Below are 12,073 nucleotides of genomic sequence, written 5' to 3'. Positions count from 1 at the left end.
GGGTCTTAATTTGGGTGTACATGCTTGCCAAAAAAATTTCAAGTCATTTCAACATAGGCGGAGTATATATGCTTCACAGAGGTACATGTGCCCTTTCATCGAACCATGACTATACACATAGGTTATCAAGGTTTCTGTGGTTCATAGGCATTCCGGTGTCGTATTGGTCTCAAACTTTTTCTTAGGTTTGCACGTGTCACGTGTGAAGGAAACACCAAGTTTGGGATTTTCCGGAGATGGTTTGCTACTTTCTGAGGTTTAATTGAATTTCCGCGCGACGAGACCGTTTAATTATAGGTTGAACTGAGTCTACCCACAAAAAGATCCGGAATGGTGCCAAACTTTGACACAGGCTCTAATGTGCCCTAGGGATAAAAAAATTTTGGAGGTGGATGACAAAATCTATTGGGTCCAAGATGAAATTCACCCTCTTTTGTCTCATTCGGCATAGAGAAAAATATAATAAATAAAAAAACTACTCAGAAAAATCTAAGATCCTATGTGGGGTCTTAATTTGGGTGTACAAGCTTGTCAAAAAAAATTTAAGCCATTTTGACATAGGCGGAGTATACATGCTTCACAGAGGTACATGTGCTCTTTCAACGAACCATGACTACACACATAGGTTATCAAGGTTTCTGTGGTTCATATGCATTCCGGTGTCGTATTGGTCTCAAACTTTTTCTTACGCTTGCACGTGACACGGGTGAAGGAAACACCAAGTTTGGGATTTTTCGGAGATGGTTTGCTACTTTCTGAGGTTTAATTGAATTTCCGCGCAACGACACCGATTAATTATAGGTTGAACTGAGTCTACCCACGAAAAGATCTGAAATGGTGCCAAACTTTTACATAGGCTCTAATGTGCCATAGGGATAAGAATTTTGTGGAGGTCAATGAAAAAAAATCTATTGGGTCCAAGATGTAATTCACCCTCTTTTTGTCTCATTCAACACAGAGAAAAATATATTAATAAAAAAATGATCAGAAAAACCTAACATCTTGTTTGGGGCCTCAATTTTGGTATACATGCTTGCCAAAAAAATGTCAAGCCATTTTGATATATGCGGAGTATACATGCTTCACAGAGGTACATGAGCCCTTTCATCGAACCATAACTATACACATAGGTTATCAAGGTTTCTGTGGTTCATACATATTCTGGTGTCGTATTGGTCTCAAACATTTTCTTAGGCTTGCACGTGCCACGGGTGAAGGAAACACCTTGTTTGGGATTTTCAGGAGATGGTTTGCTACTTTCTGAGGTTTAATTGAATTTCCACGCGACTAAAAGATCTGGAATGGTGCCAAACATTTACACAGGCTCTAATGTGCCCTAGGAATAAGAATTTTGTGGAGGTCGATGAAAAAATCTATTGGGTCCAAGATGAAATTCACCCTCCTTTGTCTCATTCAGCACACAGAAAAATATAATAAATAAAAAAACTGATCAGAAGAACCTAAGATCCTGTGTGGGGTCTCAATTTGGGTGTACATGCTTGCAAAAAAAAATTTAAGCCATTTTGACATAGGAATACACATGCTTCTATTTATTCAGTATATAAAAGGATTTTTTTATATATATAAACATCACTGTCGGTTTTAAAAAATCAGAAGTGATGAGACGAAACTGACAGTGATGCTGGTTATCAGTGTCAATTTATTTTTAAAACCGGCAGTGATTTATAAAAAATTAAAAATAATTATGCCAGCCCTCGGGTTCGAGCTCGGGTCTCGTGGAGCTGAGTTCTGAGTCTTAATCGCTGCGCTAGTATAGGACGTGTGTCAAGGCTAATTTATTTTTTTGACCTTTTAGAGCGCTTAATAAATTATAAAATTAAACCAAACAATTTGGGCCGCCTATGACTCGAACATGGATCTCGGGGGCTAAATTGCGTGGTCTTAACCGCTGAGCCAGCTAGAGGATTTTGAAAGGAAGGGAAAAGATATCCTACTTAACCCGTAACTGCTACACCTCCATCACTGCCGGTTCAAGGAATGGCTTGGCAGTGATGTTGCCTCATCACTGTGGGTTTAGACTTACAACCGGCAGTGATGAACCATTGGGATAAAAGCAAGGCGCGCGGTGAAATTTTCCAAAGTCATTTAATAAATTCTCAAATTAAACCAAAAAATTTGGGCTACTAGGACTCGAACACGGGTCTCGGGGGCTATATTGCGCAGTCTTAACCGTTGAGCCAGTCGGAGGATTTCAAAAGAAAGGGAAAAGATATGCTACTTAACCCATAACCGCTACACCCCCATAACTGCCGGTTCGAGGAATGGCCCGGCAGCGATGTTTCCTCATCACTGTCGGTTTAGAACTTACAACCAGCAGTAATGAACCATGAGGATAAAAGCAAGGCGCGGGTTAAAAATTTTCAAAGTCATTTGAACCCCGCGCCAACCCCTCCCCCTGCACCGCCGAAGCACCACACCGCGCCAACGGGCACCACCGTTCCCCATGCACCCGTCCACCGCCCCTCGCGCCGCTGTTCCTAGCCCCGCGCTCCTCTTCTTCGATGCCGACGCCTGTGCATCTCCTCGATTGTAACACCCTAAATTTTATAACATTTTTAAATAGGGGAAATTGATGTGTTAAGCATTTTATGGGCATTTGAATTTAGGAAATAATAATTTTATTAGGAATAAAATCAAATATAGGTCAACAACCATGAATGTGCATTCATGCCGCTGCATGTTATTTTGAATTGCTTGGTTTGAAGTCGGATTTCGAATTGAGTTGAAATAGCATTTTGAGCTTGCTTTGAAGAAAAATTCGAAAAAAGAAAAGAAATGACTTTCTCCTCCTCCTTCTTTTCGGCCCGAAGGCCTGTTTCGGCCACGGCCCATCTCTTTCCCGCGCCGGCCGCGCTCTTCACCGCTTGGGCCAGGGCGCTACTGCGGGCCGTTTTCCCCTGGCTTGGCCCAGCCAAGCTGAAGGCCCCGCGCCGCAGCCGAAGCCCAGCAACCCCGGCCCAGTCACGCGCCCAGCCGCAAGCCGCACTCGCGCAGGTGTCGTTCCCCGCCGCTGACCAGCCGGGCCCGCCGGTCAGGCTCGTCTTCCTTGCGTCGTAGTTGTGCCGGACTTCCTCTTCGCCGAAGCCGTCGTGTCCGACCCGGCCACGCCTCGGTGCCGTGAATCCCAAGCCATCCCGCGCCCCTTAAATAGCGGCCGCACCCCTCCTCTCTCCCCTATCTCATCTGGCGTTCGTTTGTCTTCGCCAAGCAGCCGTAGCCGCTTCTCGCTCAAGCGCCGCCGCCGATCTCCGCTGCCAGCTCGCGCCGGGTCGCCTCTACTGCCTCTCGTCCTCGGTGCTCGGGTCCGGTGAGTTCGCCGATCCGTCCTCTTTTCCCCTGTGTTTTTGTTTCGTCGATTGGTGCACTGGAGGTCGAGGTTGGAGAGCTCCAGCACGCCGGCCATGGAGCCGCCGTAGCTCAAGCCGCCGGAGCACTGTTCCGGTGCTCTTTTTCTTTTTCTTTTTTTACCAGATCGATTCTCATCCGTCGGTTTCTAATCCGACGGCTCATAAAAGAAGATACCCCTTCGCTGCCTATTTTTCAAATACGCCCTTATAACTATTCCAGATTCAACCCGCGGTCCTTTGCGCGTTTCACAGTTTACGTTTCTTTCTTTCGAAAGCGTATTTTGGTTCGGTTTTAGTGAAATACGTTTTCAGTTATTCACAGTTTTGCCATTCAACTTGTTTTAGCCGTAAAATCTCCGTTTTAACTCCGATTAGATCCGTTCAAGTTGCGTTGGGTTCGTAAATAAGTAATCTACACGTTTATGCTACTGTACAGTAGGTCTCCAACTTTTATAATTCGAGCTTAGATCTAATCTATTATTTGTCTATAGGAAATCTTGTTTAAACCATAACTTTTCCTTTTTAGATCCGATTTTTGTGATCTTCGCGTCTGCGTGTTCATAGCGAGACGTAGATTCGTTTTCCAAACTTTTCATCTTGATTCTTTGCTGTTGGTGTACTGTTCTAATCTGTAGCCTTGTTTGCTTTGCATGATTGCTCCTGGATGCTTGTATGTTGCTGTGGTTATCGAGTATAGACGGTGAGCAGTTCTCGGAGGATCAAGGGTACGACTTTGACGAGCAGGACCAGCAGGTGTACATTGCTCAAGGCAAGTATAGCATGGGATCATCCTTGTTTCCTATTCACTTTAATTCATTAAATTCATATTGCATGTGTCGCCTTGATAGGGATTTCCTAGAATTGAACTATTACCTTGTCACCTATGGGTTATGCATGTGGGTAGCTTTGCTAGAGCTCAATTGAACCATGATCTTGTAACTTGACTAATGGTATATGCAATAAACGCTAAAATATGACTTTTTAGCAACATGGAAACAGGGGGCTGGAGTGTTTAGCTACTTTCTAAATGCTTCAGATTCCTCTCCCTAAGGACTTATCTGTAAGTGATCATCCGGGACTTACAGTACAGCTGTGAGAGCTACATGGCTCTGGCTTTGGCTCAGTATGAGGACCTTTTCTAGCTTGTTAGTGGTTACCTTTATGGCGCAAGAGGGGTGTGTTCCGGGTTGGATGTAGTGCGGCCTCTGTCCGTCAGTGTATAGGCTGCGCGTCATTGTGCCTGTAGGAAGAGGAGCTCTACATTCGTAGGCCACAGAAACCTAGCGGCCCTAACTTGTTAGACGAACCTTTGAAAGGCTTCATAGTGACCCCTGCCTGCTCACCTTGGAAGTGTTTTGGGAGTTATAAACCCGGGCATATGGGAATCACGACTCACAGTGAAAGTGTACAACCTCTGCAGAGTGTAAAACTGGTATATCAGCCGTGCTCACGGTCACGAGCGGCCTTGGAACCCTTATGGAATAGATGAACACTAAGTAACATTTGTTTATGCTATTCATTATTCATGTTTACATTTGATCATGTGTTTGGCAATGGGAATTGAAACAACTTGATGCTACTCATAAGCTAAAATTGTGACAACTAAAAGCTGAACGCTGTTGAACCGTGTCTAGCTTTTCGAGCCTCATGAACCCCGTGTTACACTTGTTGAGTACGACATGTACTTACGCTTGTTTATTTTCATTACTTGGATAAAAATCCCGGATGGGTAACAGATGACCTTGAGAATGATGATTTCCCTGAGGACTACTAGACTTGTGGTCAACCAGTCGACGTCCCTATGAATTGGAGCTTCCGCGAGAGATCTTCTTATTATTCCCGCTATATTTACGTGATAACTCTGTCTTATTCGTGATGTAATAAACATTTGTGATGATACTATTCATAATTTGTCAGCTTATGTGTGTGACTGATCTCTGGGCGCACATAAGATTTTGCACTCCATTTTATCCTTAAAATTGGGTGTGACAGATTGGTATCAGAGCCATGTTGACTGTAGGACGCAAGCCTAGTTAGCAATGGTCATTTTAGCTTCTTTTGCCTCACTCATTTCATGCTTTCTATCTCACCCTTGTTATTTGCTAAAGTTTTATGCTTCTTTTGCCTTATTCTATTATGAAAATTACTGCTTCTAATCTAACCTAACTAAACCTAATTCTGTAGATGCCTCGTGCCCACAAGACTGCCTGCATGAGCACTGGAGGGTATTACCCGCCACAAGGTTTGTCCGTGGATCCTGAGGAGGAAGAACCACAGGAGCAGGAATTGGATTCGCCAACACCGCCAACGCCTGAGTCCACACCTGAGCCAGCCCATGATGACCCTCAAGAAGTTGAGATCGTTGACTTGTCCGAAAACGAAGATGAAGACATTGTTGAGGAGGATGAGCCGATCCCGCCATTGGGGTGGACAACAAAGGTGTGGTATAAGCCGGGATGTGAATACTCCGTTTCACATCACCAACTCTTGAGCCTGCTGCAGACATACTACAGTGACTGGGATGCAGCTGTAGAATACGCTTGCGAAGAGCATGCACACCCTCTTGAAGACACCTACTGGAAGGTTAGGGTGTGCATCACCATCAAGGATGAGCAGAAAGGTGCGTATCAGCTGGATTCAAACTACGCACACCATGGTCACCGCGCTACCATGGAGGACGGCATAGAAGATGCAGCCGCTGAAGCTTGCATAGGCCTCCGTGGTCGCCGATTCGAGGTCATGAAGGATGATCAATATCGATTCCTTCCTCATCAACACCCAGAATTGGGATGGGCGATGATGGACCCGCAGGGCACGGATCCAACCACGGAAGCGATGGTACACTTTGGTTACGAGGCTGTGTCAAGGATTCGCCGGTTGGAGGATCAATTGAAGGTTCAGCAGAAAGCAATCAAGAGGCACCAGCAAGTGATGGACGAACAAAGGGTGTGCCTTAATTTGCCCAAGATGTATGAGGAGCTTCCTCATAAGTATCGCCCCTAGATGTTGGAGTCCCTCTTTAAGTAATAGCACGATAGTAGAACGAGTGAGTCGAGTTGGGTCGAGTTTTTAGTGCGGTGTGGACATTGCGTGTTTAGTTGATTTGTTCTTATGTTTATGCATGAGTTGGATCTTTGTAATGTGTGCTGGAACTTCGTGGGCATGTCCGCAAGTTTCATATTTAAGAATATTAAAGTTTGGGTCAATAAATAAATAGTGGGTTTGTTACATCTCGCTCCTTCGGAATCTGTTTTTCGGAGCAGTCTGCCTTTATCTTAATGCCGAATAAAATATACACGACCTAAAATTATGAAATTGTTGTGGGAATAACTAGACTTAATTACCTTTCCAATGCCTCTGGAATCACCCCCATATCTGATCTGGTTCGTGAGATATCTCTGTTTCAAGTTAAAGTTACTGCTCAGTCTGGAATCTGGGAACAGTTTCGGTTGTATCCTGTTTTTGAGTAATCTAACGACAGAATCTGGGAAAGTGGTCTGAATAAAAGTTGTAGAAAATTTCGTAAGCTTTCCAACCATATAAAGTACACTCGATTTGGATTTCGGGAACTCGAGATAAGACTGTTTTACAGAGCTGCTGTTGTTGAGACTCGTCCAGAAAATTTTCAGAATGTATTCTAACTTGGGGATTTCTGAATTTTGAATATTTGATAAGCAGATGTCTGGAAGAGGAAGAGGCCGAGGTCGTGGAGGTGTTCCCCCACATCCACCACCACCACCACCGACTATTGAACAACTCTTGGCAATACAGACGCAGCTCATGCAAACGTTGGTGCAGAATCAGCAGAATCAACAGGGTGGTGGAGCCCCACGTGATAAGCGTGGTGAATTCTTGAAGGGCCGTCCCCCGGTGTTCTCTCGTGCCACTGATCCACTGGAAGCAGATGATTGGCTTCGTGCAATAGAGAGGTAGCTCAACATAGCTCAATGTGATAATCAGCAAAAGGTGTTGTACGCTTCAGGACAACTTCAGGGAGAAGCTCAGGACTGGTGGGAGTCATTCGAGTATGGACGTCCCGCCAACGCACCTCCTGTTACCTGGCAGGAGTTCAAGGACAATTTCAGATCTTATCACATACCAGAGGGATTGATAGAACTTAAGCAAGAGGAGTTCAGAGCTCTGAAGCAGGGATCCATGTCTATCGCTGAGTACCGTGACAAGTTTGCTCAGTTGTCACGCTATGCTCCTAATGAAGTGGCTGATGATGCTGATAAGCAACGCCGCTTTCTCAAAGGACTGTATGATGGTCTGCAGCTCCAGCTTATGTCAAACACCTACCCCAACTTTCAGACGCTGGTGAATCGCGCTATTGTTATTGACAACAAGCGCAAGGAGATGGAGGCCAAGAAGAGGAGGCTTCAGGGACAAGCCTCTGGGAGCAATACTCGTCCACGTGCCAACTCTCAACAAGGCTTCCAGCAGAGGTTTCAGGGACCACCCAGTCAATGGAATCGTGGTCAGTATCCGTAGCGCAACCCGAACCAGCAGCAGAATGCCAATCAACGTCCCCAACAGCAGAGTGGTCAGCAAACACCACGACAGGGAGCATCCAACAACACTCCTGTGAAGACTAGTGCTCCTAGCACCCCCAGCAAGTGTTTCCGTTGTGGCAAAGAAGGTCACCTCTCTTATAATTGCCCTGAGAAGCCTAATCAGCAACCCCCCCAGAAACAGAACAGCAACCAGAAGCCAACACATTATGGGAAGGTGAATCATGTGTCTACAGAGACGGCGTTTGCAGAACCAGAAGTCATGCTCGGTACGTTCAATATTAACTCAACCCCTGCCACTGTTCTTTTTTATTCTGGAGCTTCGCATTCATTCATATCACAAGCATTCGTTAGAAACCACAGCATACCCTTATGTGCCATGCAAAATCCCATGTTAGTAAACTCACCGGGTGGAAGTATGCAAGCTGCATATCGTTGTCTTCCGACTAGTCTATCTTTAAGGGGGGTAGAGTTTAAAGTGAGCCCCATTGTGTTGAGAGCATCCGGTATAGATGTGATTCTGGGTATGGATTGGATGATGAAACAACAAGCAGTGATTCAGTGTAAGGAAAGGGTAGTTGTTGTGACCGCACCGAATGGAGAGAGAATCAAGGTTGATGTAGTAATACAAGCACAGCCAACCGCCACAGTGAACCAGCTTGATGATAGCGACAACAAGGAGGACCCAGTGGTGGATGAATTTCCAGATGTGTTCCCTGATGATTTTCCAGGTATGCCGCCTGACCATGATATTGAGTTTATTATTGAATTATTACCTGGAACTGCACCTATAGCTAAGCGTCCATATAGAATGGGGGTTAAAGAATTAGAAGAACTTAAGAAACAAATTATGGAGTTACAGGAGAAAGGTTTTATTCGTCCTAGTTCGTCACCTTGGGGAGCACCAGTTATATTTGTTGACAAGAAGGATGGTACTCAGAGGATGTGTGTTGATTATCGGTCACTCAATGAGGTTACTATCAAGAACAAGTATCCGTTGCCTAGAATTGATGATTTGTTTGATCAGTTGAGAGGTGCCTGTGTTTTCTCTAAGATTGATCTTCGTTCTGGCTACCATCAATTAAGGATTCGTGCAACAGATGTACCCAAGACAGCTTTTACTACGAGGTATGGTTTATATGAGTACACTGTTATGTCATTTGATTTGACCAATGCACCTGCCTACTTTATGTACATGATGAACAAGGTGTTCATGGAGTTTTTGGATAAGTTTGTGGTGGTGTTCATCGATGATATACTGATATTCTCCAAAACAGAAGAAGAGCACGCTGAACATCTGAGGTTGGTGCTGCAGAAGCTCAGAGAACACAAGTTGTATGCCAAGCGAAGCAAGTGTGAATTTTGGTTGAAGGAAGTTTCTTTTCTTGGTCATGTTGTCTCTAACGGTGGAATTGCGGTAGATCCTGGTAAGGTGAAAGATGTGTTGAATTGGAAGCCACCAACAGATGTGGGACAGATACGTAGTTTCTTGGGATTAGCCGGATACTACAGAAGATTCATTGAAGGTTTCTCTAAGCTTGCTAAGCCAATGACAGCCTTATTGGAGAAAAATGCTAAGTTTGTGTGGTCCGAGAAGTGCCAGGCTAACTTCGAAGAGTTGAAGAAGAGGTTGACTACAGCCCCAGTGTTGACTTTGCCAGACCTGAATAAAAGCTTTTCGATCTATTGTGATGCATCTCGTCAGGGACTTGGATGTGTTCTTATGCAAGAGGGCAGAGTAGTGGCTTATGCATCTCGGCAGTTGAGAAAGCATGAGTTAAATTATCCTACTCATGACTTGGAGTTAGCAGCAGTGGTTCATGCTTTGAAGATATGGAGGCACTATCTTATTGGACATAAGAGTGATATCTATACTGATCACAAGAGTCTAAAGTACATTTTCACTCAGACAGATCTTAATATGAGACAGCGTCGATGGTTAGAGTTGATCAAAGATTATGATTTGGAGGTACACTATCATCCTGGGAAGGCGAACGTTGTTGCCGATGCTCTTAGTAGGAAGAGTTATGCCAATGAGGTGCAAGTGACATCGATGTCAAGTGAGTTGTGTGCTGAGGTTAAGCTACTGAATTTAGGCTTTGTCACTAATGCAGTGGAGTTGGTGTTGGAGCCTAAATTGGAGCAAGAAATACGTAAGGGACAGTTACAGGATGCGAAGTTGAAGGAGATAGCAGAAAACATAGTGATTGGTAAGGCACCAGGTTTCCGCATGGACGACAATGGAACTCTGTGGTTTGGGAAAAGACTGTGTGTGCCTGAGGATAAGGCTATACGTGAGGCAATTCTTCATGAGGCACATGAGTCTACTTATTCTATTCATCCTGGAAGTACCAAGATATATTTAGATCTAAAAGAGAAGTATTGGTGGTACGGACTCAAAAGAGATGTTGCTAAATATGTTGCTTTGTGTGATACCTGTCAGAGGGTCAAGGCTGAACATCAAAGACCTGCAGGATTGCTACAACCAATGAAGATACCTGAGTGGAAGTGGGAAGAAGTTGGTATGGATTTTATAGTTGGGTTACCACGTACTCAGAGAGGTTATGATTCAGTCTGGGTAATAGTGGATCGTTTAACTAAAGTTGCTCACTTTATACCGGTCAAGACTACTTATAATGGACCAAGGTTAGCTCAGTTATATATGGAGAGAATAGTGTGTCTACATGGAGTTCCCAAGAAAATTGTGTCTGATCGAGGTACTCAATTTACATCTCATTTTTGACAGCAATACATAATTCATTGGGAACCAAGTTGAATTTTAGTACAGCATATCATCCTCAGACAGATGGGCAAACTGAGAGAATTAATCAGATATTGGAGGATATGTTGAGGGCTTGTGCGTTGCAGTATGGAACAAGTTGGGATAAGAGTTTGCCTTATGCAGAGTTCTCATACAACAACAGTTATCAGAAAAGTCTCAATATGGCACCTTTCGAAGCTTTGTATGGACGAAAGTGTAGGACCCCGTTGTTTTGGAATCAAACGGGAGAAACTCAAGTGTTTGGACCAGATGTTTTGAGAGACGCAGAAGAGCAAGTAAGGATGATCAGGGATAACTTGAGAGTGGCTCAGTCTCGACAAAAGAGCTATGCCGACACTAGAAGAAGAGAATTGGTTTTTGAAGTAGGTGATTACGTGTACTTAAAGGTGTCACCTATGAGAAGTGTGAGAAGGTTTAACATGAAGGGAAAGTTAGCACCAAGGTATATTGGACCTTTCAAGGTTTTAGAGAGACGTGGAGAGGTAGCTTATCAGTTAGCATTGCCTGAGAGTTTGTTGGGTGTACACGATGTGTTCCATGTATCTCAGCTAAAGAAGTGTTTGCGTGTACCTGAGGAACAGATACCGTTAGAAGAGCTTACAGTTAAGGAAGATCTCACTTATGAGGAGTTTCCAGTAAAGATTTTAGAGACAGCAGAAAGAGTTACAAGGAGCCGAGTTATAAAGATGTGCAAGGTTCAGTGGAATCGGTATACCGTGGATGAGGCTACTTGGGAAAGAGAAGATGATCTAAGGAAAACATACCCACAGTTATTTGAGTAAGCATCGTCCGAATCTCGAGGACGAGATTCATTTTAAGGGGGGTAGAATTGTAACACCCTAAATTTTATAACATTTTTAAATAGGGGAAATTGATGTGTTAAGCATTTTATGGGCATTTGAATTTAGGAAATAATAATTTTATTAGGAATAAAATCAAATATAGGTCAACAACCATGAATGTGCATTCATGCCGCTGCATGTTATTTTGAATTGCTTGGTTTGAAGTCGGATTTCGAATTGAGTTGAAATAGCATTTTGAGCTTGCTTTGAAGAAAAAATCGAAAAAAGAAAAGAAATGACTTTCTCCTCCTCCTTCTTTTCGGCCCGAAGGCCTGTTTCGGCCACGGCCCATCTCTTTCCCGCGCCGGCCGCGCTCTTCACCGCTTGGGCCAGGGCGCTACTGCGGGCCGTTTTCCCCTGGCTTGGCCCAGCCAAGCTGAAGGCCCCGCGCCGCAGCCGAAGCCCAGCAACCCCGGCCCAGTCACGCGCCCAGCCGCAAGCCGCACTCGCGCAGGCGTCGTTCCCCGCCGCTGACCAGCCGGGCCCGCCGGTCAGGCTCGTCTTCCTTGCGTCGTAGTTGTGCCGGACTTCCTCTTCGCCGAAGCCGTCGTGTCCGACCCGGCCACGCCT

At 44.7% G+C, this 12,073-nt stretch overlaps 1 long non-coding RNA gene across 1 annotated transcript; it reads left to right on the top strand.

Moving 5' to 3' along the window:
- Positions 1–3,199: 3,199 nt before the first annotated feature.
- LOC136487049 (uncharacterized) lies at positions 3,200–5,634 on the top strand. The gene is made up of 3 exons (XR_010767122.1): positions 3,200–3,328; positions 4,066–4,137; positions 5,553–5,634. It is a non-coding gene; the product is annotated as an uncharacterized lncRNA (long non-coding RNA).
- The last annotated feature ends 6,439 nt before the right edge of the window (positions 5,635–12,073 follow it).

The sequence above is a fragment of the Miscanthus floridulus genome, chromosome 10, assembly GCF_019320115.1.
Source record: "Miscanthus floridulus cultivar M001 chromosome 10, ASM1932011v1, whole genome shotgun sequence".
NCBI lineage: Eukaryota > Viridiplantae > Streptophyta > Magnoliopsida > Poales > Poaceae > Miscanthus > Miscanthus floridulus.
The sequence above is the reverse complement of the archived record's forward strand: the minus strand, read 5'-3'. Positions and strand labels throughout refer to the sequence as shown.